Here is a 3303-nt window from a genome sequence, read left to right as displayed (position 1 = left end):
GCAGGCTCCACTCCACACGGCTCAGGGGAGACGGAGATCTAAGTGGGCTCAGCAGTCTGGCTGGAGGAGAGGAGAATGGATGCAGAAAGAAGCAGAGAAGGCAGAAAGGCCATTGTACAGCTGCCTTGACATCTCAGTTCAGTTCAGTTCAGTCACTCAGTCATGTCCGACTCTGCGACCCCATGAACTGCAGCATGCCAGGCATTCCTGTCCATCACCAACTCCCAGAGTTCACTCAGACTCACATCCATCGAGTCTGTGATGCCATCCAGCCATCTCATCCTCTGTCGTCCCCTTCTCCTCCTGCCCCCAATCCCTCCCAGCATCAGAGTCTTTTCCAGTGAGTCAACTCTTTGCATGAGGTGGCCAAAGTACTGGAGTTTCAGCTTTAGCATCATTCCTTCCAAAAACACCCAGGGCTGATCTCCTTTAGGATGGACTGGTTGGATCTCCTTGCAGTCCAAGGGACTCTCAAGTCTTCTCCAACACCACAGTTCAAAAGCATCAATTCTTCAGCACTCAGCTTTCTTCACAGTCCAACTCTCACATCCACACATGACCACTGGAAAAAGCATAGCCTTGACTAGACAGACCTTTGCTGGCAAAGTAATGTCTCTGCTTTTGAATATGCTATCTAGGTTGGTCAGAACTTTCCTTCCAAGGAGTAAGCATCTTCTAATTTCATGGCTGCAGTCACCATCTGCAGTGATTTTGGAGCCCCTCAAAATAAAGTCAGCCACTGTTTCCGCTGTTTCCCCATCTATTTCCCATGAAGTGATGGGACCAGATGCCATGATCTTCATTTTCTGAATGTTGAGCTTTAAGCCAACTTTTCCACTCTCCTCTTTCACTTTCATCAAGAGGCTTTTTAGTTCCTCTTCACTTTCTGCCATAAAGGTGGTGTCATCTGCATATCTGAGGTTATTGATATTTCTCCAGGCAATCTTGATTCCAGCTTGTGCTTCTTCCAGCCCAGCATTTCTCATGATGTACTCTGCATAGAAGTTAAATAAGCAGGGTGACAATATACAGCCTTGATGTACTCCTTTTCCTATTTGGAACCAGTCTGTTGTTCCATGTCCAGTTCTAACTGTTGCTTCCTGACCTGCATACAGGCTTCTCAAGAGGCAGGTCAGGTGGTCTGGTATTCCCATCTCTTGAAGAATTTTCCACAGTTTATTGTGATCCACACAGTCAAAGGCTTTGGCATAGTCAATAAAGCAGAAATAGATGTTTTTCTGGAACTCTCTTGCTTTTTCAATGATCCAGTGGATGTTAGCAATTTGATCTCTGGTTCCTCTGCGTTTTCTAAAACAAAGAACACCCGGGATTGATCTCCTTTAGGATGGACTGGTTGGATCCCCTTGCAGTCTAAGGGACTCTCAAGAGTCTTCTCCAACACCACGGTTCAGTCTCATAGGAGTTTATTTGCTCTTGTCTGACGAAGTTATCCCTTGTGTCCCCCAAGGTAAGGTGATGTCTGAGGACAGAGAAGGTGGAAACAGGTGACCCCTGTCAGGTGTGAAGGGTCAGGATAGAGCTCTGGGCAGGGTGGCGTCCTCAAGCTGGCACTGTGATTGGTTTCATGTTACTTTCTGTGTTTTGTTTTTTCCCTTCATCATCCCTGAGCTTTGTGCAATGTTTTGTTAAATGCCCCAATCTTAACTCAGCTGTGTTTTGGGAAATTGAGGCAATGATCGGGGTCAGCCACCTAGAGCCAATGGGGATTGGCCTTTGGCTGTTTAGTGACAGAGCCAAAGGGAACAGAATCCCAGGGGGACACTGAGACTTCAGAAGCCATTCTTGATCTAGAAGTGGAAGTTTTGCTCTACATGGCTAAACTTGGAGAACTGGGCCTTGAATTTGTCCTGAGTCAGCCACACCCTATACAGAAAATCGACCAGCATTCAGATCTGCTCCCTGGCCTTCCCCACCAGGAGATCGCCCCAGGGGTCACGTCACGCAGAGCCTTCTTGCACTCCACACTTCTGGAGGTACAGGCAGACACCCTGCCCCCTCCAGGTTTTCCATTAGTAGGAAAATCCTCCCATCTTTCCTTCAGCCCAGATCCACTCTGCCTGAAGAGCAAGCCTGCAGACACCCTAATGTGATGGTGAGTGAATACATTCCCTCCAGGGACCTCTCCCCTGGCAGGACCTTGTCTATCAACAAGGTTACTGTGTATGTGAACTGGACTTTCCACAGACCCCCACTAGGCAAACAGAGATCTTTCTCTTTCCAAAAAAGGAGGGCAAAGGAGCAGTTCTGGGAGTGGGAAAAGAAGTAAGCAAGGCTTAGTTCTCATTACCCCAGGATGTGGTTTTAATTCCATTCTTCTCTTTATGCTTCTACTCCACCCCCCAGTTTATTAAGGGCTCCAGATTAAAAATACAAGATGTACTTGTAACGTGGAGACCCTGGCTCAGTCTCCAGAGACAGTCAGGGGAAAGAAAACCTCAAATCGAGAAACAGAGAAAAAGCAGTCTGTGACCATGTGCTTTCAGGATCTCCTTAGTCAGTGAATTATTTAATAGGATAAATGGAAGGAGGAGTTGCTATATCAACTGGGTGCCTGCAGCTCTGAAATCAGCCTTCAAAACACCCTATTTGCCAATAAAGCATATTCTCTGTGGGCCCCATACCCATCTGTGAACCTTTCTGGAAGGGCAAAGAAGTGTAGAGAATTTGCCTTTATAGTGTATTGAGGAGTTGCAAGCTAGAGGGTCCTTAAAGGAGCTGATGCCCTGTATGCTTGGCTCCTGATTGAGAGATGCGTCCAGGGCATTAACAAAAGAGCTCTGATGGGACTTCCTGGTGGTCCAGGGTTAAGAACCTGCCTGCCAATGCAGGGGACACAGGCTTGACCCCTGGTCCAGGAAGATTCCACATGCTGCGGGGCAGCGAATCCTGTGTGCCACAACTACGGAGCCCGCATGCTGCAACTACTGAACCCCACGTGTCCTAGAGCTCATGCAGCAATAGAAGCCACTGCAATGAGAAGCCCACACGCAATAATAAAGACCAAGGGCAGCTAAAAATAAACTAATTAATTTTTTTAAAAAAGAAAGAAAGAAAGAGTTCTGATAATGTACCATAGAAAAAAGTATCTTTGGGACTTTGCTGGAAGTCGAGTGGCTAGGTTTCCCAATGCAGGTTTGATCCCTGGTAAGGAACTAAGATCTTGCATGCCACACAACAAGGGCATCAGGAAAAAAATTATGTTTCTCCCCAGGGTTTAACCAGGGCCATCAACTGAATAAAGGGCCCCTGGTACCTAGCAGAGTATGAAACATAAATTAACAT

This window comes from Oryx dammah, unplaced genomic scaffold, assembly GCF_014754425.2.
Source record: "Oryx dammah isolate SB20612 unplaced genomic scaffold, SCBI_Odam_1.1 HiC_scaffold_17, whole genome shotgun sequence".
Lineage (NCBI taxonomy): Eukaryota > Metazoa > Chordata > Mammalia > Artiodactyla > Bovidae > Oryx > Oryx dammah.
This window is presented reverse-complemented; position numbering follows the sequence as displayed.